Source organism: Pipistrellus kuhlii, unplaced genomic scaffold, assembly GCF_014108245.1.
Source record: "Pipistrellus kuhlii isolate mPipKuh1 unplaced genomic scaffold, mPipKuh1.p scaffold_m20_p_15, whole genome shotgun sequence".
In the NCBI taxonomy this organism is placed as follows: Eukaryota; Metazoa; Chordata; class Mammalia; order Chiroptera; family Vespertilionidae; genus Pipistrellus; species Pipistrellus kuhlii.
In genome coordinates this window covers 30,708,993-30,733,054 of record NW_023425460.1, presented here as the reverse complement: position 1 = coordinate 30,733,054, position 24,062 = coordinate 30,708,993, and the positions used below count along the sequence as shown (strand labels likewise).

General features: G+C 35.9%; 1 protein-coding gene across 1 annotated transcript in view; it reads left to right on the top strand.

Annotated features, from left to right (window-relative positions):
• HPSE2 (heparanase 2 (inactive)) overlaps positions 1 to 24,062 on the top strand; it is a 439,765-nt gene that overhangs the window by 77,279 nt on the left and 338,424 nt on the right. The window lies entirely within an intron of this gene.

The following is a 24,062-nucleotide window of genomic DNA, read 5'->3' as shown; positions in this document are numbered from 1 at the left end:
TTTTTTTCTTCCTCCTTTATCCTTCAAACTTAGGTAGGAAAACTGGTGTACCATATCATAAAAATAAAGAAGTGAAATGTATGAAAGCTTACTATAAATTGTGTAATGCCATTTAAATATGAGATGTTATAAAAATGATAGGGAGGGTTTAAAAAAATTCCTAGATATTATGTGATTTACTTTAGGTACTTGGAAATGTCTTATTTTTAACAGTTGCTTTTGAAGATTCTTCTTATTATTTTATTTTTTGTTAATCCTCACTTGAGCATATTTTTTTCATTGACTTTTTAAAGAGAGTGAAAGGGAGAGGGAGAGACAGAGAAACAGCAATGTGAGAAAGACACATCAATTGATTGCCTCCCACATGTGCCCCAAACAGCACCAGAGAGCCTGTAACCTAGGTATGTGCCTTTGACTGGAATCAAACATAGGACCCTTCAATCCAAGGGCCTACAATCTAACCACTGAGCAACCCAGTAAGGTAATAGTTGCTTTTGATTAAAAAATTTTTAGAAAAGTGATCTTGAAGTTATCTAGCTTACACTTTCTTTTGGACATAATCTTCTTAAATAATCTTAGAAGATGAATACTCTTCTCATCAAAGTCTAGAGAGGAGAATCCATCTTTTTTGGCAGTCTTTTCCAGTGTTTCACATCCCAGCAATGTGAATTCTGATTTTCAATCTAAGGATCTCCTGCTACGCTCTCTCTTTAAAAAAATCAATTAAAAGTTGTTCCTTTTGTTCCATTATAATGGAAACAGGTCAGCTGTTCGCTATTATTAATGTGATACATTTTTAAATTATTGAAAGTTCAGTTTCTCTGGTGAAATATGTCTGGTTCCTTTAGATTTTCTATATTATGATTATTTTCAAAAACTTTATTGTTCAAACATCTTCTCAATTCTCCAAATCTTGTTTTAGTTGTAGACTCCCTAAGTAGAGATCTCTAATTAAAGGCATGTTTAGTGTTGCAAGATTAATTTGTCTCTTTGCTCAAGATTAATTTCTCTTCTTTTATATGTATTTCTACATATAGCAATCAACTGGCATAATGTAGTTTTTGACCTTCAAATATTTTTCTATTTTGCATGAGAAGGCCTTAATTTAGATTTTGGGAAAATATGAACTTTGAGGTTCTTTGTAAATAGGGTGAAAATAATGGAATAATTAATAGTGTTTATACTTCCTGCGAATTCATTTTTTCACTAATTCAGCAAATAACATGTATCTAGTATGTGCCAAGCACTAGACATTTAACAGTAAACAAAGGTGGCAAAATCTCTGTCCTCCTGGAAACAACATTCTAGTCAAGAATTTCTCTCCCTTCCAACTTTTTCACTGGAAATTTATATGGCCTAAGAATGTAGCAGCAGAAAGGCTATATAGGAAAGAGGTGGCAAGTGAGATAACACAGTTGTGGAGGTGGGGAGTATATACATATTTTGCGTATAGCCTCTACTCATGCCCATGCTGATTTGCCCCATGGACTTAACTTACAAAACTTTTATGAGCACAGAGCTTTGAGTACAAGGTATGCTATGGAAACTGTATAGTGAGCCTTACAAAAGTTCTAAATTAATGGAACAGCAAGGTTCTTTGGAGGACATGAATATTGTGTGCATTCCCTCTGTTCACACTCATGCCCACTGTTCCATTGAATTTCACTTACAAAATATAAGTTCAAAGATAAAATTATTAAGAATTTTAAATGACAATGATATATTAAATCAAATGTAAGGTCCTTGATATATAAGTTCACACGCTTCTGAGTGTGACTGTACAAGTTGGACGCCTATGAAACTGGTCCTGACTTCTTCATTCACATTTCTGATGCTTGGGATGGGATGACTCAAAGATTGAACTCAGGTAGGCCTATTAACAAAACACTTACATATGGCTTCTTAATATGAATTGTGTTTCTCCCAATGTGGTGGTTAGGTACCAAGTAGTAGAGTCCTTAAAATACCTTTCAGAAGGCAAATAGTCCAAAAGAACTAGGTTTGTCGTTAGTGACCAAATCCTGGATAGCACATAATATCATTTCTGCCATCCTTTATTGGTAGAAGCAGTCAAAGACTTCTTTGATTCAAGGGGAAGTGACAAAATGCTCCCTTATTGATGGAGAACATATTTTAAAACTCTTTCTGTAATTAAAAATTATCAGCTGCTCAGATGTTTTCATACTACAATAATTTTTTCTTTTCTCTCCTCTCCATTTTCATTTCTTCCCATCTAGTTCTTTCTTTCTCATATAGGCTCTTCTTCCTCTTCCTTTTTTATTTATTATTTTTTTTACGCCTCTTTAAAAAAAAAACCAAAAAACACCTCTCATTGCATCACACTTTTCTCATTATTGAATAGAGAAAAACATTTAGAGTTGGAGAGAAACATGAAAGTGCGTAAGACAGAGGAAGAGAAAAAATGGAATTAGCACTGACCTCTCCACTTAGCTGTGTGAATTTATTGCAATATTTTAAAAATTTAGTCATCTAGGTTATCTCCATTTATTCCCATCTTCATTTTAAGAAATTATTTGTGATTATACATATTTCCATTTCTTTCTACCGTGTTTCCCCGAAACTAAGACATCCTCTGAAAATAAGATCTAGCGCATGGAAAGATAAGACATCCCCTGAAAATAAGGCCTAGCGCAACTTTGGGAGAAAAAATTAATATAAGACACTGTCTTATTTTTTGGGAAACAGGGTATTTATTTCTCATCTATTTGCTTTTGAACATGAGTACTTCAATTAGCCCTAGTCTCATGTTCTCTCCATTTGTCAACTCTACTGCATTTCTTGACTATTATAGAACTCAAGCAACATGTATCCAAATATTCTACAATCAGCCTTATACAAAAGAGATAGAAACTTATTCCAAATAAACTGAAGCAAGATGTGGCTGCAAGAGGAATTTTGGCCTATAAATGTGAAAAAAATATCTCATTGTATATTCTAAGAGAATGCATTTGGCAAGAGGATGGACTTCAGTGGAAATTGATAGAGCTGGTTTGCATAAAGTATCTTTAACCCATCTGCCACTTGAGTGATGGCTTCTGACTTAGTTTCCTTAATTTCAAAGGATAGCATTTGAGTATTGCCTTAAATCTCAAACAGCATTCATAAAGCAGCACTTTGATTTGGTAAGTGGAACTAAATCAGAAAAATGTAGACTTGGCATCACTCAGATTTGTATAATGATGGATCAGTGTCAGGATAATGCCAAGTAAAACAATGTGATGAACTCTAAACATTATTTTCTCACATACCTAAGAGTACTTTGGTTCCAGGCTCTCTAGAGTCAATGCCAAAGATACTTCTACCCTAACAGAGTTTATGGCTTTAAGAAGGAAATGTATCTTGGTGTTTGTCCTCAAAGCCATTATTTCCCACATGCCATGGTCCTGGTTTATACTGTTTACTACAATAGATATTTAAGAAGCAGCAAAAGCCTTTTTTATTGCTTATAGAGGCCCCGTGCACAAATTCATGCATTGGTTAAGTCCTGAGAGGAGTGGGGGAAGGCTGGGACGTGGTAGGTCTTCTGGGGGGACGGTGGGATGCCCTTGCAGGCCCAGGATCCAGATCTGTCCCACAGACCTTCATGTCCATTGTCAGGAGCCACCTGGTGGCCACTTTTATATTGTTTCTTCCTTGCGGAACATCTAGGGAGGGGAAGCAGCAGCGGTGCCCAAGACTGACTTCCAGGAGGCCAGTGGTGCTGCCAGGATCCTGCCAGCTGTGCTGGTCCATTGGTGCTTGGCCCATTCTCTGGAGATTAGACCTGCAGGACTACTGAGGGAGTGAGTGGCTGCTGCTGGGCTGGTGGGCCTGGCCGCAGGAAGGATGGGTCAGCTGAGTGGTGTTTCTGCTATGGGAATGCACTGACCACCAGGAGGCAGCTTCTGCATTTAGCGTCTGCCCTCTGGTGGTAACTGCGTGTCATAGTGACAGGTCATTTTGACCAGTGGGTCGCTTAGGCTTTATATATATATATATATATATATAAATTGGATTTTTGACCAAGATAGTTTAAACTAGATACATTAAAATAATATCACACAAGGAATACTAGGCTAACGACTTAAAACACAAATGAAATATTTTTACGATAAGAAATTATCTTGTATCTTGACAGCCTAAAACAAATATTTTCATTTTGCCCTTTTTAGATAATTAAAATGTTGTGTCCATACCATTTTGTTTTTCACTTTTCCCACAGATTATATAACAATGTGAAGAACATGGGCTTTGGAACCAGACAGATCTGGATTCAAATCTTGGCTCTATCATCTACAGTGTTTCCCAAAGTGTGGTACGCGTACCCCCAGGGGTACGGGAAAAGTTTGGTGGGGGTACGTGTTGCACCGGAGTTTGGTGGGGATATGCACTACACCGTGCTTAGCTGCACCTAATTCTATATTCTCATGAGTACGAGGGATACTCAGCATTATGAAAATTATAGAAGGGGGTACACATATATCAAAAGTTTGGGAAACACTGATCTACAGTGTCAATGGGTTGGTTAAGTTGTTTATCCATTTTGGTCTTCAGTTTGTTTATCTGTAAAATGAGGATGACAGTTGGCATCCAAATATAACTTGGGTTGCACATGACTAATCTTTGTGTAGTATCTTATTCAAAGAAATAGCAATTTAGCAGAAAAATATAACTGAGAGAATTATGATATTTAGTCTTTAAAATACAAACTAAAAAATTTAACAGCTTTATTAATATATAATTGATATATAATAAACTGTACATACTTAAAGCATAACGTTTAATAAACTTTAATATTTATATATTCCCATGAAATCTTCACCACAATCAAGATAATGAACACATCTATGTTCCTCAAAAGTTTCCTCATGCCCGTTTGTAGTACCTCTTTCCACCCCGCCCTTGCTCCCCCATCTGCAGACAACCACTTATCTGTTTTCTGACATTATACTTCAGATTGCATTTAAAAAATTATATAAATATAATATGTATTGTTTTTTGTTTGTTTCTAAATTTAAATTCTTTATTGTTTAAAGTATGACATAAATCTCCTTTTTCCCCATTGGGCACTCTCCGGGCACCCCCTTCCCATTATATATCCTCACCCCATTTGTATCCATTAGTTATGCTCATATGCATGCATACAGTCCTTTGGTTGATCTCTTACCCCTTCATACCCCTCCTGCCTGCCTTGCCTTTCCTCATAGGTTGGACAGTCTATTCAATGCTTCTATGACTCTGGTTCTATTTTTGTTCATCAGTTTATGTTGTTCAATATATTCCACAAATGAGTGAGATCATGTGATGCTTATCTTTCTCTGACTGGCTTATTTTGCTTAGCATAATGCTCTCTGATTCCATCCATTCTCTTGCAAATGGTAAGAATTCCTTCTTTTATACAGTAGTATTCTATTGTGTAGATGTACCACAGTTTCCTAATCCACTCATTTGCTAGTGGGCACTTAGGCTATTTCCAAATCTTAGCTATTGTATATTGTGCTGGTATGAACATAGGGGTGCATTGTACTTTTTTTTGTTTTGTTTTTTGTTATTGTTGATTTCTTTCATTCAGTTTATTTATTTTGACATTTATCCATGTTATTGAACATATTAACAATTCATTCCTTTTTATTACTGAATAAAAGTCAGTTATATCAGTTTACCATGATTTGATTATGCATTTATCTGTTAATGGACATCTTTTTTTTTATTCTGGTTTTGTTTTTGGCAATCACAGATAAAACTGCTATGAATATTCTTACATAAGTCTTTGTATGGATATATTTTATTTCTCTGGTTGTAGTTATTTTATTTTCCACTAGTACTGTATGGAAATTCTAGTTGTTTCATATTCTTGCTAACACTTGGTATTATCAGTCTTTGTAATTTTAGCTTTTCTAGTAGATAGTGGTATTGAATTGTGGTTTTAATTTACATTTTCCAAATGGAAAATGGGTTGAACATTATTTCATGAGCTTATTTGTCATCATTATATCATGTTTGGGGAAGTATATGTTCAAATATTTTGCCCATTAAAAAAATGGGTTGTTTATTGAGTTTTGAGAGTTCTTCATATATTTTAGATAAAATCCTTTATCAGATATGTTATTTCCAAATATTTTTTTTTTTTTGGTCTGTGGCTTGTCTTTTTATTCTCTGATTGTATCTTTCAAAGAGCAGAAATTTTTACTTTCGATTAATTTATCATTTTGTTTTTCTTTTATGGATTATGCTTTTGGTGGTATTACACTTTTTCTCTCTTTATTGATTAAGGTATTACATATGTGTCCATATCCCCCCATTGCCTCCCCTCACCCCCATCCCCACTCATGCCCTCACCCCCCTGGTGTCTGTATCCATTGGTTAGGCTAATATGCATTCATACAAGTTTTTTTTCTTTTCTTTTTAAGTGCACTGAAAAACTAATAAAATAAAATAAAATAAAATTCTCTAGACATCTTTCTCTAAAGTGCTCTGGATAAGAGTACTGAAAGAATTTGCTCTATAATTTCCCTGAATCTGCTCAGTACCTAGATATGTAGATTCTTTTTAAAAAACTTTATTTTTATTGTTGATACTATTACAGATATCCTGACTTCCTCTCACTTCGCACACCTCTACCCAGCCTACTTTCCTTTTCCTTTTGGCTATCCCCACTGGGCATCGAGCCCCAAACCAAAGTATATATATATATGCCCTGATTGGGATCAAACTGTGACCTCCTAGTGGAAATACTTTTATATATAAATTTTATTTAACTGGAAAAAAATAGCTTGTTTTCCACAGCTATAGATATCACCATTAAGGATGTATAAAATCTATAGATTTGAGAACTGAAAGGCCTAGCTCTAATAACCTGATCCCAGTATTGCCCTACAAATCAAAATAGTTGTTACTAACTTTTCTAGGCAGAGATAGGAAAACGAAAAGTTCCCTAATGAGCTTTTTAGGTAGCTGTTCTCAATTTCCCTATGAGGTAGCCTTAAATATTTAAAGAACTTTTGAGATACAGGTTGGTTCTAGAGCTTTCTTAACCTGTACTTGGACAACATTTCTAGCTTCCCAGCTGTCCCTAAGAAACCACCTGGAACCCAGAGGTATCAGAACTGAGTTATATGATCCAGATTTAAGAAGGTAGGGGAGGGTGGGGGTACAACCAAAGGATTTGTATGCATGCGTATAAGCCTAACCAATGGACACAGACACCAGGGAGGTGAGGGGATGCGTGGGGTGAGGGGGCATGGAAGGATAAGGACAGATATGTAATATCTTAATCAATAAAGAAAAGAGAGCGGGGGGTGGAGAGAGAGAGAGAGAGAGATTGAGAGAGAGAGAGAGAGAGAGAGAGAGAGAGAGAGAGAGAGAGAGAGAGAGAGAGAGAGAGAAAGAGAGAGAGAATTTCCAGGGGAACACTGGCACTCCCTCCTTCTCTGTTTTCTGAAAGAGTTTACGAAGGATTGGTATTATTTCTTCCTAAATGTTTCATAGAATTCACCAATAAAGCCATCTGGCTATGGTCTTTTCTTTGAGTAAAGATTTTTTTTTTTAAATTACTAATTCAGTGGTTTTTTTTTATTATAGGTCTATTCAAATTTTCTATTCTTGAGCCAATTTTGGTCTTTGTGTCTTTCTAGGAATTTGTTCATTTCATCGGAATATCCTTGACTTTGATATTCATTAATTTTAATGCATATGTCTAATTTGCTGATGTAAAATTGTTCATAATATACCCTATAATTATTTTAATTTCTGTAGGATAAGATGTATTCTTTTTCATTCCTGATTTTGGTGATATGTCTTCACAATGTTTTTCTTAATCTTGCTAAAAGTTTGACATTGTGTTTTTTGTTGTTGTTGTTTTTTACTTTTTCTGAGAAGCATGTTTTTATTTTTATTTTATGTATTGCTTTTTAATTTTTTATTTCATTTTATTTGCAGTTTAATCTTTATTATTTCTTGTCTTCTTTACTTTGGGTTGAGTCCACTCTTCATTTTCTAGGTTTTAAAGGTGAAAGCTTAGATTATTGATTTGAGATATTTTTTTTCTAGCAGAGTCATTTAAAGTTATAAATTCCCCTCTAAGTATTGCTTAGCTGAAAGTGGATAAATTTATTGCCAGCTATTTTTTACTTCACAAGACATAGTAGTGGTTTTTAATCTTGGTTTGGCAGAGACTATCCAGATATTTGTTCTGTTTGGACATTGGGGCTGAATATTTACTGCCCTGCTAAAGCTACAATCTTTAGGGGCATCTATAATGTTGCTGGGAATTCTGTTTTATCCCAAACATTTGTTCTCCAGAGAAAGTCTTACAGAACCATTTCCCCAGCTGTCTGCCTATACCTATTCACTTTCTGCCTTGCATTTGTGATTTTGATGACTTCTTATTTTACTATTTCAGTTGTTGTCCGTAATCATTTGAAGCTTAAGAGAAGGGAGGAAGTGAAGGAAATAGTGTTCCAAATTGATGAAAAGCACTTGAAGTTAGAAAGCCTGAATTTTGTTCCCAGCTTGTCAGGGTCAGACATATTTTGGGTGATTGGGGTAATGTGATTTTAGAGATGTAAGAAAGGCATTTTTCTTGTCTTTATTCCTTCTTCCTACCTACCAAAGCCTAGTTGATTTCCACTCACTCTTTAATCCTTGACTTTGATATTCATTTTTCTAGAATTCTCTTATCCTTTTTACTTGCTTTACCCTCTTCTCTCATCACTTCCATGTCTTAACACTATCTTAGCAATTACCACACTTTAATATAACTGCTTGTTTATTTATCTGTTCTCCATGTTCTCTGAGGACAGGGCCCAGGATTTTGGTTCACATAATATACAGCCCTTGGCAATAATGGATATTCATGTGGTATTTAATAAATGGATTTTTGAAATCCAGCAGGTACAGCTTTATTCCTTTGTGTTCTTTTTACCCAACAATGTAAATTTGATATTTAGATCCTTTTCTGAAAGCAGGCTTTGTTGGGAGGGAGTTTGAGGTAGGTTGGAAGGCAGCACCAAAGAAGACCTGTTGGAAGGCAGCACCAAAGTCTCAATTTACCTCTAAGTTTAACATGTTCATTGGAATTTTTTAAAAAAATAAATATGTATCATTTTTATATTACCTTGAGGGATGAAATGGAAAAAATGTATGTTTAATTTGGTTATCTCACAAAACAGCCAGTGATCTTGTACCTGAGAGGAATATGTTCAAATTTAAAATGACCTGACAAACTGAGAAAAGGGAATGATATAAAAGGACATTTAAATTTGGTGTAATTGCTTTCAAAAAGATCAGAAATAGTCATTTTCTAGGAATAATATTAATGTCTTAATATCCTTTAAGCATAAGAATAATAGTAAAGAAGATAAAAATTTCTAAAATTTACAAGGAAATTTTCTTTGATCATAATCTTTCTAAAGAGAGCTATTATTCTATACTTTAAACCTAGAATTACCTTATTTTAATGCGTATGGAAGGTTTAACACAACTTTTTTTGTTTTGTTTTTCTTGACTCAAAAATAATTTTAAGTAATAAATTTTGGTGAAAAATATTACCCTTTACATTTCCATATCACCTTAATTTTTTTGGGGGGATAACAAGAACAATGACACCTGTATTTTGCTTTATAATCTGCAAAGCATTTTTTTCTTTAAAAATTATGAAATACTAAATATAAATGTAGGGCATATAAATGTCTAATAACCATGTTGTACATCTGAAACTAATAAAATATTGTATATCAACTAAAATTGAAAAATAAATTACAAAATAAAATAAAAATCATGAAAGAAATTTACTTGGTTAGAAAAATTATAGGATATTCTGTATATCTTATGTAATAAAGAGGGAATATGCTAATTGACCATTACACCCTCAGAAAGATGATGGCACCCACGGTCAATAAGGAAGGAATATGCTAATTGACTGCCACACCCTGAAAGATGGTGGCACCCACAGCCACAAGATGGTGGCACCCAGTCCCCTCAGCCCCGCAGGGGCGGCAGGTGCATGGCACGGCCGGGCCCACCCACAGGCTTGCCTGGCTGCTCTGCACTCCTGCCTCTGAAATCCCCTAGTCCCCTCAGTCCTCCAACCCCCCAGATGCCCAGGGTCAGCTCAAGGCACAAGCAAGCCTCAGATGGAGGCTGCCCAGCTGCCCAGGGTCACCCAAGGCTCAGGTAACCAGAGCCAGCCGAGGCTTGTGCTGGTGGCAGTGGCAGCAGTAGAGGTGTGATGGGGGCATCACCTTTCCCTGATTGCCGGGTGCTTCCTGCCCCTGAGGGCTCCTGGACCATGAGAGGGGGCAGGCTAGGCTGAGGGATTCACCCATGTCCAGTGCATGAATTTTCATGCACTGGGCCTCTAGTATCTATATATTTAATATATGTTCTTCAATCCTACTTATAGGAATTGATACCATTAACAGTTATGTAAACTTTCAGATCTTTTTCTATTCACATATAAACATATTTTGGGTGTATATATAATATATATAGCAAAGATGTAAGTATAATTATATATAGATACATTTATAATTAATTTACTGTACATCCTACACATGTATTTTTATGAATTATAATAATATTTCTGATTGGTTGTTTATGAGCAGTAGAATTGATGGAATAAAAGTTATCCACATTTTAAATGTTATAGGCAGATTGCCTACCTAACAGTTTTATACTCCAGCAGCTAAATATGTGAGAATTCTTTTTCCCACACTCTTGCCAACATTGGTATTATCAACCTCTCTAATTCTTGCCAAGCTGAAAAGCACTATCTCCTTGTTTAGTTTGCAATTTCCTGATCTCTAGTGAGGTTGCACATCTTGTATTTCTTCTGTGAATTGCCTGTGCATGCCTTGCCATTTTTTATGTGCATGTGTTATTTGTATTTTTATATTTATTTGTAGAACTTTATTAATTACTAGGGATATTAACATTTTTGTTAAGTATTTGTTATATTTTCTCTGAGTTTAACAGTCATATTTTAACTTTGTTTTTAGAGTGTCATACAAAATACTTATTTTTATTTCATCAAATCTTCAATATTTTACATGCATTCTCAGTCAATCCATAAATCCATTAATGTAGGAATTACTGTCATCATTGTACAGATGAACTAGCTGAGGTTTATAGAACTTAAAGGACTGGCTCAAGGAGGAAGGGACTCATATCTAAGCCTATCTTGCTAGAAATGCATACCATGACAAGGGAAACTAGAAAAATAAGTGAGTTGGCTAAAGAGCCACAGAACAAAGCAGGGAGCCACAGAACAAAGCATGTTCCCTTCCAAACTGACTGTTCCTCAGTAACCAGCCATTGGTCAAAGTCTTTGAGTAGGCTATACCTAAAGCAGCAGTAATAGTTTTTCAATGGCCTCTTGGTAGTTCTGGTGATATGAGGTGTTTGTAACTCTTTGGCTTAGATTTGACACCCATTTCCCTTCCTCACTGTTCCTGGCCAACTTTGTTTTATGGCTCTTGGCTCAGGTCTTAGATATTAACTTTGTTTACTTTGTGACTTCTGGCTCTGACCATTGGCTGTGCCTATGGACAGATTATTGGCTGCAATCTCAGTGGGTTCCCTGGATCTATGATTTTGGTCCTGTTTGAAGGTCATGGTGCTGATACTGGGCTCTTAGGCCCTTGTATTGGTGAATGACAGAGGGATGGAGAGTTGGATAAAATGCAACAAAATTTTTATTTCAAAATACTCTCAAAATATTTATTGAGAAAATTCAGCTACTGGATACTAAGTATTTGTGAGAAAATAAGGGTGGGTTGGAAGAGTGGTACATTTGACTCCTCTTTCTGACTGGAAAGAATTAGTTATGTGCAGTTTACTTTTTCAGCATGGATTAAAGTCATATAAATTCTCTCTAGTAACTCTGTCACCTGGGGTTTGAAAGGAGCAGGGAGATTGGAAGTAACTGGCATTCACCTTCTAGCTGATCTGAAATCTAGAAAGTAGAATAAATTACTGTCAAATTAAAAAACAAAGTACAGAACATTGTGCATAATATAATCCAGGGACTGGACTGGCATAACAGTCAGAATGACCAGAACGATCAGTGGCTATGACCTGTGGCAGCCAACCAGCCTGATCCGGCCTCAATTAGCCCCCCTCTACAATCCCGCCCCCAATCTTGCCCCCCCTCCCCAACTCCAATCAGGGGCAGGGTCGGCCAACCTCCCATGGCTCTTGCCCCCACCAGCCTGGCCGATGGGCTTCCATTAGGGTGAGCCAGCTGGATGCCACCCATGCACAAATTTATGCACTAGGCCTCTAGTTATAAAATAAAGCACTACCATAGAATATTGGTTAGGATTCTAATTCATAATCAGTATACTAATCTAATTCTGGCTCTAATTGATGCAGAAAACCTCATGATAAGGATTTTGGTGATAAATTGGTAGAAGTATTGGAGCAGTTTCTACCCGTTCCCCTACCACCTCCTACTCTATAAATTTACTTTAAGTATAGGGGGAAAGCAAAAATTTTATCTAATATTTCTCAGCAGATTGAAATTTAAAAAAATATATATTTTATTGATTTTTCACAGAGAGGAAGAGAGAGGGATAGAGAGTTAGAAACATCGATGATGAAAGAGAATCATCGATCAGCTGCCTCTTGCACACCCCCTACTGGGGATGTGCCTGCAACCAAGGTACATGCCCTTGCCCGGAATCGAACCCGGGACCTTTCAGTCCGCAGGCCGATGCTCTATCCACTGAGCCAAACCAGTCCCAGCTGAAATTTTTATACATTAGTTTTTATTAACAAATACTTTTATTTTGGAGCATTTCTATTTTTTTAAGATAAATATCTCATTTAATCTTTACAACAGTCCTATTTACAGAGGGGGATGTGAGATACAGAGGGCTTCAGTAATTTGCCCCAGCTCACACGGCTAGCAGGTGATAGAAGAGGGCCTCCAGAGATTATACTCTACCATTTTATACTATGTTATACTATGCTGCCTCTCATGGGCAAAAATGTGAAAAAGGGTGAATGTTTTCTTTAACAATAGCTAGCATTCATTATAGCTAACATTTATGAAGTGTTTATTATATTTCAGGACATGTACTACATACTTTACATGTGAAATGTTACTTAATCTTCATGATAATCATTTGTAGGAGGCACTTTATTATCTGTTTTGTAGATGTAAAAACTGGGGTTAGAGAAGTAAAGTAACTTACTTAAGGCTATGCAGTCAGTAATGGCAATGCTGGAATTTAAGTGTAGAGCTATCTGATGCCACGGCTGATGATGATAACTTTTTTTTTTTATATACTGATAAACAACAAAACCCAGCTACATTTAGTCTTCTAAATATTGAACTTACAAACTTAAAATTATAAGTTCTGATACTGAAAGGCAGTTTTTGGAAATTCCTGAGAGAGTAATATGAATAGACAAACATCACTTGAGAGGACTTAGTGTAAAGGCAGTGTGGTGCTATGGACAGCATACTAGACCATCTGGGAAATAGGGCTACTAGGGTTGGAGTCCTAGACCCTGCCACCAACTCATTATGTGGCTTTGTGTAAGTTAACCTATATTGATAGAAGATCAAAATTAATAAATAGGATTAGATCATCTCAAGAGAAATTTCTGATTCTAATGTTCATTGACTATTACCACAGATAGATTATAAATAAATAAATGTTACACTGTTGGATCTTTTTTGGATTATTTTCTAATAGGCTTCCTTTGCCATGGGCAGAAATATTTCCTTCATGCTCTAATTCTTTCTCATCATCACCCTGTCTTTCAACATCTTTTCTCTCCTTCCTCTCAACATCTGGGTTTTTGGTGTTGTTTTGTTTTCTGCAGGGTCTCTGTGTAGAACTACATTCTTCTGTAAACCACTATCTCAGTCCTAAGCCTTCTCTGAGTTCCTGGATTATTTGGGATGTTTTGCTTCCTGGACTTCTGTGTCATTTTTCTCCACTAGGTTAGGGAAGTTTTTGGTCATTATTTCTTCATATAGGTTTTTGATTCTTCACTCTCTCTCATCTCCTTCTGGTACCCCTATGATTTGGAAGTTTTTATGCTATCCCAGAATTTTCTCACACTGTCCTCATTTTAAAAAATTATTTTTTTCCTTTTTGCTGCTCTGGTTGTTTTTTTTGTTTTTTTTTCTATTTTGTTTTCCAAATCACTGATTCTGCTTATCCAAACTACTGTTTATTCCTTCTAGTGTATTCTTCATTTCAGATGCTGTATTATTCATTTCTGGCTGTCTTTTTTTTTTTTTATGGTTTCTATATCCCCTTTTCATGCTTGTGAGCATACTTATATCTATTACTATGAACTCTATCTATGAACTCTATATTTGATAACTTTCTTGACTTCATTTCATTTAGCTCTTCTCCAAGAAGGTTTTTCCTGTTGTTTCATTTGATGCTTTTTTTTTTTTTTTTTTTTTTTGGTCTTCCTATTTTGGCTGCCTCTTTGTGTTTGTGTCTATGTATTAGATAGATCTTCTTTGACTCCCAGTCTTTGTGCAGTGGCTTTATGGAGTAGGTATCCTGAAGAGTCCAGTAGTGCAGTCTCCTTGGTCAACTGAGCTGGTGCTCCGGAATGTCCCTGTGTGGGTTTGTAAGCCCTCTGTTATAATTGTGTCTTTATTGCTATTAGCCTGTTTGTGGGTGGAATTGGCTGTCAGGCTGGCTGATTGTGAGGCTCAACCCAACCATGGTGTTTGAGTTGCTGTGCATATGCTGACTCCACAAAGCAGAATTCACCTCAGCAGGGTTTATTCATCTTTATCAGGATGAATAATGATTTTTATTGGTATTGAACAGGAATTGGCAAACTATGGTTTATGAGCCAAATCTGGCCTCTTGACTGCTTTTGTATGGTTTGCAAGCTAAGAATGGTTTTCAAATTTTTAAATGGTTGAAAAAATACCAAAAGAATATTTCATGACATATGAAAAGTATATGAAATCCAAATGTCAGTTTCCATAAATTGGAACAAAGCCATATTCATTCATGTATATATTGTTATGGTTGGTTTTAGTTACAATGGCAGAATTCAGTAGTTGGAACAGAACCCACATGGCACACAACACCTACAATAGTTGCTATATGACCTTGTTACAGAAAATGTTTGTTTTTTTACTTCTGGTATTATCTAATCTAGAGGCCCGGTGCACGAAATTCGTGCATGGAAGCGGGGGAGTGTATCCCTCAGCCCAGCCTGCACCCTCTCCAATCTGGGACACCTCGAGGGACATCCCTCTCACATTCCAGGTCTGCTGGCTCCCAACTGTTCACCTGCCTGCCTTCCTGATTGCCCCCTAACCACTCCCCTGCCAGCCTGATTGATGCCTAACTATCCCTCTGCCAGCCCTTTTGCCCCTAACTGCTCTCCCCTGCTGGCATCTTGTGGTGGCCATCTTGTGTCCACATGGGGGCAGCCATCTTTGACCATATGGGGGCAGCCACTTGTGTATTGGAGTGATGGTCAATCTGCATATTACTCTTTTATTAGATAGGAGAATAGAGGTCTGGTACATGGATGGGGGCCAGCTGCTTTGCCCTTAAGGTTGTCCTGGATCAGGGTGGGGGTTCCCTTGGGTGATGGGGCGGCCTGGGTGAGGGGCCTTTGGTGGTTTGCAGGCCAGCCACGCCCCCCGGTGACCCAAGCAGAGGCCCTGGTGTCTGGGATTTATTTATCTTCTATAATTGAAACTTGATAGCCTGGAGTGGACCCAAGCCTCCTGCTTGCTCTGTGGCCACAGCCATTTTTGTTGGGATTTATTTATTTTCTATAATTGAAACTTTGTAGCTTTGAGTGGAGACCAAGGTAGGCCAGGTCTGTGGAAGCTTGGCTTCCTTTATCCACGGGGACAACTCAAGCCTCCTGCTCTCTACAGCTCAGTGGCTGTTGCCATTTTTGTTGGGATTTATTTATCTTCTATAATTAAAACTTCATAGCCTTGAGTGCAGGCCTGGGCTGGCCAGGGTATGCGGAAAGCTTGGCTTCCTCCAGTGTTGGAGAAACCCAAGCCTCCTGCTCACTCCGTGGTTGCAGCCATCTTGTTTGGATTAATTTGCATACATGCTCCTGATTGGCTGGTGGGCGTATAGTGAAGTTATGGTTAATTTGCATATTACTCTTTTATTAGATAGGATGGGATGGGAGACTCCCTAAAACAAGGGGGTTGGGGCAGAAATGAGGACATAAGATAAAAGCAGACTCCCTTTCCTGCCACTTTTTATTTCTTCCCAGCAAGCTCTATCATTTCTCTTTCACATTCCCACCCTTTGCTGTATCCTAGTTCTGTATTTACAGACACATATATGTTATGAAAGAAAGAAAACCAGTTTTTCATTTTTATAAAGTTTGTATTCATGCTTTGAAAAAATAATTGTGTTTTCCTTTATTGTTTTAAATCTGGAGCTTGGACCCTATGGGAAAGAAAACTGGGGACCTCAGTATATAGACTCTCCATTTGGCAACAACTAAAAGTAGTGCTAAGACTAGTCAAGAGGAGTGAGACTGAAAATGAAGCTTTGTTGGCTTGGATTGGGAAATTTGGACCAGATCCAACAGTTTGAACATTATTTTTGACCATCATGCTGGGAATCCTGTTTTATTCCACTCCACAGAAAAACCTTTAGGGGTTAAACTCCTACCATTCCATTCTTTGTGGAGAAACAATAACACAAAAGTAGGGTCTCAATTTGGATAAGCTGAAACTGATTCAAATAAGATTTTATTAACTAATTTGGGGAGCATTTGGAGCTATTCTGAGCTATACAATTACTCCTTTCTCATCTCCACTGACACTCTGAGAATCAGATCACCTGGGGAAAGCAGATTTAAAAAATTCCAGATGGTGTGTGCGAAGCTCCAGCTGTGGAGAATCTCTCCCAGTCAGGCAATCTGCCTTTCTGCCGGAACCCTCTAAAACTGTGCTGCCCATTTGTCATGCTTCTCCAATTGCAGCCTTCTGGATAGCTTCTCTTTGCCTTGTCTGTGTCTTCCTTTCCAGTTTTTATCACCCCCCTTCATGAGTTAATGGAGTAACATCTCTTCATTGGCTGTAAATCCATAGAAAAACCCAATATAAAATATTGTTTTACAAAGGAAAATTGCAAAACATCTGTTTTTTTAACCCATAAGATTCTATGTTCACTTGTCCCATATGACGACATGACTGTGCATGTGTGAAAAAGAAAAGAAACAGGAAGAGGTAAAGACTAGCATGAAGGTGAGCAATAAGAATTCATACATGTGTTTTTGTAGCCAGCTAGATGAAAAAGTTTGTCTCCACCTCCACTTGCTTGGAATCCTGAGTTAATGTTAGTTAAGGTCAGTCTCACTGACTTGAGTTACTTTGATGGGTTACCAAAGAAGTGATTGCTTCTGAATTGTGCTTGGCTATTGTCTTGATGATAACTTTTATGGTGGCAAGACCTGAAAGTTTATGGACATCTTTTGGTTTCTAGAGAGTTCAGATGGGTTGTCCTTGAAAGTTGAACACACTGGGAGGTAAAGGGAAGAAGCAGATGGAAAAGTAAGCCCCATGCTGTTGGTTAACTACTGCCCTTGTATCTTTCTATAATGACTATACCTTTCCTAATTTGTAGAATATTAAATGGATGCATTTTGTAACCTTCCATTTTAGGTATGATATAGTCCCTAATTGATTTCAGGTAAGGTACATGAAATGTGTCACTTGAGTTTAATTTTACTTGGTACTTTGTATCTTCTGAAATTTAGATGAAAAATTACATAAATTGGCAGAAACTGAAATTTCTTTTTTCATGTTGTCACATTGAAATGTTGAAGTAAAATTTATATATCATAAAATCTAAAGATCTGAAGTGTACAACCGAATTAGTTTTACTAAAAGTATACAACTATGTAACTATCACCTCAGATAAGATCTAGAAATTTCTGTCATCCAAAAAGTCTCTTGCTGTCCCTTGATAGTCAGTCCTAATCTCCCAAAAGCTATCAGTGTTCTGACTTCTATCACTGTAGAATATTTTGCCTGTTCTTAAACTTCATATGTATCCTTCAGTGTCTGATCCTTTTAAAATTTTTATTTTAAATTATAGTTGACATACAATATTATGTTAGTTTCAAGTGTACAACATAGTGATTTAATATTTATATACCTTACAAAGTGAGGTCCATTTTAGAAGCAATCACTTCTTTGTCCCATCTAGGATCACCATAATAAGTCTACTTTATCATCTGTCACTGTACATTATAACTATATTATTGACTATATTTCCTATGCTATACATTACATCCCCATGACTTATTTTATAGCTGAAAGTTTGTACTTTTTAATCCCGTTCCCCTTTTCCACCCATCTTCACAACTTCCTTCCCTCTGGCAACCATCAGTTTGTTCTCTGAATCTATGAGTTTGTTTCTGTTCATCTTGTTTGTTTTTGTTTTTAGATTCCACATGTATATGAAATCATGCAGTATTTGTTTTTCTCTGTCCATCTTATTTTATTCAACATTGTACTCTCTAGGTACATCAATGTTGTCACAAATGGCAAGATTTCATCATTTTTTTTTTAAATGGCTGGCTTTTTAAGCTTAACATAATGTTTCTAATATTCATCCATGTTGTATTTCTGTGGTTCATTTAAAAAATTTCTTGAGTTGTTTTCATTGTATGACTATCGCACAATTGGTCCGTTTGCTCCTACTAATGAACTTCTAACTTATAGAGCAGAAATTTTTATTTATGATAAGTCCAGTTTATAAAATTTTACGTTTAATGTTCTCTTTGTCCCATATATGAAATCCTTGTCTGGGTCACAAGTTTTTTTCATGTTTCCTTCTAGACATTTTTTAGCTTTAGGTTTTACACTGAAGTCTATGATCCATTTCCTATTGATTTTGTCAGGGAGAGATTAATGTTCATTTTTTCATATGTTTATCCAGCAGCATTTGTTAAAAATGCTATCCTTCCCCCCACTTAATTATACAGTTGAGGATTTGGTCTATTGTACTGTAATTTTTTTTTTTTTTAATAATGTCCATGTCTGATTTTGGTATCAGGGTTAATCTGGCTCATAAAAAAAGGTAAAAGCATTCTTTTCTATTCTTCTGAAAGAGTATGTGTAATATTGATATTGTCTTCCTTGAAGGTTGACAGAATATACCAGAGAACTGGCGTCAAGTTTTCTTTGTGTGAAATTTTTTATTACATATTTAGTTTCTTTAATATATATAGGGCTATTCAGATGTTCTGTTTCTTCTTCAGTTATTTTTAAGTAGTTATTTTTTTGTTTGTTTTTTAGTGAAAAGAGAAAGAGAGAGAAAGGAATAAAAAGAAAGAGAGAGAAACATTGATTTGTTGTTCCATTTATTCTCTTATTTATTGGTAGATTCTTGTATGTACCTTGACTAGGGATTTTTGAATTGCAACCTTAGCTTATCAGGACAATGCACTAACCAATTGAGCTACCCAGCCAAGGCTTTATTGTTTGTTTGTGTGTGTGTGTGTGTGTGTGTGTGTGTGTGTGTGTGTTTTAAGGAATTTGCCCATTTTATTTAAGTTTTCAAATATATGGATATAAAGTTCATTTTTTACTTTATTTTCCTTTTAAGATCTGTAGGATCTGCAGTGATGCTTCTCTTATTCCTGATATTGTTAATTTGTGTTTTTCTCCTAATTATTCTTGGTAAGTGCTTATTATTTTTATTAATTCTTTAAAAGAAAAAAGAAACCTGCCCGGCTGTGTGGCTCAGTGCTTGAACATTGACCTATGAAACAGGAGGTCATGGTTTGATTATTGGTCAGGACATGTGCCCTGGTTTAGGACTTGATCCCCAGTAGGGGGCATGCAGGAGGCAGCCCATCAATGATAGTCTCTCATCATTGATGTTTCTATCTCTCTCCCACTCTGAAATAAATAAAAATATATTTAAAAAAGGAAAGAAATAATACTTTCCACATTGTTAATTTTCTCTATTTTGTGCTGATTTCTAATTTGATCTTTTATCATTCCTTTCCCACTATTTAACTTGGATTTAATTTGCTTTCTCTTCCTCAAGCTTTGTAAGGTGAAAACTTAATTTATTTTAAATATTTCTCTTTTCTCTAATTTAAGAATTTAATACTATAGATTCCTCTAAAGTACTATTTTGGCTGCATTTTGTAAATTTTGATATATTGTTATAATTCAGTTTGAAGTATTTTCTAATTTCTCTGTGATTTATTCCTTGGCCAATGGATTATATAGAAATGTGATATTTAATTTACAAATACTAGAAGATTTCCTAGATATCTCATTTTTTCCTTAATTTAATTTCTTGTCAGAGAACACATTGTGTAAGTTTTTAATCTTTTGGGTTTTAATTGTACATTTGGTGTTTCTCATCACCAGTTTTGGCCATTATTTCTTAAGATATTTTATCTGTCCAAGGATCCCTCAGAACTTAGTTATATGTATGTTAGGTCATATTATATTGTCCCAAAGATCCATGAAAGTTTATTAAATTTTTTTCATTAGTTCTTTTTCTTCAAATTGGAGTATTTTTATTATTCTGTATTTAAGCTCTCTGCTCTTTCTTCTATAGTTTGCTCTTAAGCCCATTTTGTAAATTTTTAAAAATGATTGATTTTTTGAGAGAGAGAAAGGGGAAGGGAGAGAGAAAGAAACATTGATGTGAGAGGGAAATGATGATCAGCTGCCTCTTGTGTGCCCCATACCAGGGACTGCACTCACAACCCAGGCAGGTATGTGTCCCAAGCAGGAATCAAACTGGCAACCAAATAATTAAGTTCTTTTTTAAGTAGCCCCTATGCTAGAGGCTTTTATTATGTTACCTGGAATCATCATCATAAAAACCTGTGTGTGTGTGTGGTAATTAGTCTTCCTTATTTTATAGAGAGGAATTTAGCAAACAATAAGAATTGAAAATGAACATTATGACTTCTGGTTTCTGATGTAGCATGCAAAGAGCTTGGATATCTCCAATCTGCCCTAACAAGAAATAAAAAGATGAACAAAGTAAAAAATAACAACTCTTTTTAGATCCCATTAGGGATGTGAAGCCACAAGGCAAACTGCTGCCCTTATTTCTTATGGGTCATCTAATATGGAATACCCTAAAAATCTAACCTAAAGAAATCTGATATCCAAAAAACGAGTAACATATGAAAGTTGTGCCCTTAGAAGCAAATTTTTTACAAATACCAGAACAATAAATTACTTAATTTGCCTATTCACCATAAAAATTTCAGTGATTTTAGAAAGATATATAATAAAATCATTTGATGTTCTTTTTCCTGAGTAAGACTCAAAGGCCTCTCTGTGGGAAATGGCTTGCAGCCACTCAGTGGAATAAAATGCTCTAATTATTCTCTGTTTTTCATCTCACTTTAAATCCTACCGCACAGATTATGTTTAAGGGTAAATTTGAAATTCATTTCTCACATCAGATTTTGCTAGTCCTTTTTATGAATCTTTAAAGCATGATTTTTGAAAAAAGATATTAACTCTAGTTTTAAAAATGCACTTTTTTGAGTGATTCTGAAGTGTTTGGCAACAACCATGTTATTAGACAAAACTGAAATAATCATCAAGCTGAGAAAGAGTTTATTTTATACAAGAAAGTTAAAGGTTGGTGTCCTGATCGTTCCAAATATTTAACATGTAAAGACATTTGAGAAGCCTAGGATTTGCTCTCTTTCTGTCTTCAAAATGATAGATTTTACTTCAAAGTTTATAAGTGGAGCCACAACTGCATATAGCTACAAAGGAGCATCTATCTTAGCAGGTTCAGAACATGAGAAAACCCTTTCTAGAGAGCTCTGGAAAGTTTGTAAGGTCTTGAAATTTGTGGGGGGAAAAAGTTTTATTTGTTCACTCATTTTTAAATGAGTTACATCATGATAATTGGCTGCATGTGTTTGGAAGCAACCATTCCCCACTTTTCATTTAGCATGCTGTAGCACGTATTAGCTTAATTCCTCCCAGAAATGTGAATGTCATCAAATAAGAAATGTATGAAGTTACCATTTAAAAATAAATAAGCAATTAGCATTTTTAGGAGAACCATTTCCATGAAATTCCAAATTTTATGAACAAGTGCTAAGCATTTTCAAATCAGTTGTTTCAAGGATTTGAAGAAATTTGTTACTATTAAATCTTGGTTGATGAACAATGATAGAAGGTTATATAATCTCAAAATTTTTGTTTTGGATCATCAGGGATTAAGCACATGGAATATTTTCTGTGATAATAAAGTGGGGCCAGGGCAAAGTATTCTCAAAGAGTTTGTTTTTTAGTAGGTTCTCATCAGAAATGGTAAGGAGAGTATCGAATGCTACCAACAAAGGCATGGGCATAGTAATTCCAAATATCAACACTAAGATTCTGCCTCTCTTATAACTAGATTAATTACCAAGTGAATTCTGGTCAACTAGCCTTTTGGGGATTAGTGAAAATATTTAAAGGAAGAGCCAGAATAGCCCAAGAACTAGTTTTCATCCTTTTATAATTGTGATGGTTGAACAGAGGCCCAGGACAGTGGACTCTTTGAATTATATGGAAATTAAATTATACCTTATACATTTCAATAGCAGCATGTAAATTGCAAGTTTCTACTAAGGTATTAGTATCCAATAGATGTCACATACAAAGTGCCAGTCCAAGATGCAGAAGGATATACCTAGAAACTGGTCACATAATCTTAAAAACTCTTCACCCATATGAGGGTGTTAAAGTATAGATTGTTAGATATTCGAGGAAGGTTTTTAAAGGAAGCTTTATTTTGAGAAAATGGTACTGTGCATCTTTTTCTCCACACCTCTCTACCAGGAATAGGGGGAAAGCGCTTCCCTCTTCACCTAAGGTCAAGAGAGAAGGGCTATCTATTACACTTGTTATACATTTCCTATCACTGATATGGGAGACTGCCATGAATTGACTTCTTTCCAAGAAATCTAGAGAATAAAAGATAGATGGCCTAGTTACTTTTGTGATGGGACAAAGGAGATTTGCCACTGCATTGTGATAGGCCTGCACTTCTCACAATATGTTTTTGGGGAAAGAATCCATTAATGTTTTTAGTAGGTCAGATATGGGGTCATACGAACAAGGGCCATTATGGGGAGCATCTTAGATCCACTTAAATGGAAGTTCATAGAAAGACAGATAGGCCTCAGCATAGGTGGACTTCTGTGTCCCTAGCCTTTGGAAGGAATAAATTACTGCCAGAACAGAGTAAGTTCTCTAAGTCAGTGATTTTCATCCAGTGTACTGTGGAACACTGTAGCATCACAAAAATTTTTAAAACATATAATACTTAATTAACATTTAATTAAATAAGGGGTTTTTTGCTTTTCTAAACATTTCTCTTACTTTATGTGAACCCTTGAGCAGGAAGTAGATGTAATTTTGAATTAAGTATAAAGATTTGAATATAACCTGGGATTAGAGATTTTGTGAAGATCGAGACTATAGTTGATTCTTAAGGTGACCATAAAACATTTACTACCTGAGAGTGATAATTAAAAGCCATGGAAAAACCTAAATTCCATATAGAGCAGTGGTGATCAACCTTCCTAATGCTGTGACCCTTTAATACAGTCCTCATATTGTGGTGACCCCCAAACATAAAATTATTTTCATTGCTACTTCATAACTGTAATTTTGCTACTGTTAATAAATTGTAATGTAAATATCTGTGTTTTCGATGGTCTTAGGCAACCCTGCTAGCGGTTCTCAACCTGTTGTGACCCACAGATAAATTACTTGAAGGATTTTCCCTCATGATGGGGCAAAATCAGTATTAGACCAAAGGTTGCTCCGGTACTGCTTAACACAACTAAAAATTAGACAGCTAAAGAATCAAATTGGTTCTAAGAGAGAGGAGTTTGGGAGAGTGACTGAGTTATTTATGCATACCAAGGCTCATCCCTGAGTTAGGCATGCATAAATCTGGTCCTAAATACCATATTTAAAACTGAGAATGGAATTAAGAGCTAGACTGAGAGAGTACCCCCCACGTTCTGTGTGGTTCAGGGTTCAGCTTCAGGTTTTGGGCACCGGAGGAGGCCGTACACAAATG